The following is a 350-nucleotide window of genomic DNA, read 5'->3' on the forward strand; positions in this document are numbered from 1 at the left end:
CGTTCATTCACAGGACGCTTGACGCATGGTGAGCTTCGCTCGCTTCCGGTCGCTGTTCTTTCGCTTTTCTTTGTCCTGCTTGGTTCGGGTCGTGCTGCTTCGTGGTGCATTTTGATAGTGACGCTACAGTGTGGTGGAGATAGCGGTTAAAAGATGGAGAAAATGTTTAAAATGCAATAAATGTAGTCGTATATATATTTTTTCCTTGGTTACAAATTCCCTTCTTCAATAACTGCATCCCGTAAAGTAAGCAAAAAAATTCTGAAATGTTAAGAAAGTACGTGTCAAAAAGTGTGATCCTCAAGCGCAAGATTGAAGCACAAAACCACCCAAGTTTACGTCGGTAAGTA

Source organism: Penaeus monodon, chromosome 23 (genome assembly GCF_015228065.2).
Source record: "Penaeus monodon isolate SGIC_2016 chromosome 23, NSTDA_Pmon_1, whole genome shotgun sequence".
Classification (NCBI taxonomy): Eukaryota; Metazoa; Arthropoda; class Malacostraca; order Decapoda; family Penaeidae; genus Penaeus; species Penaeus monodon.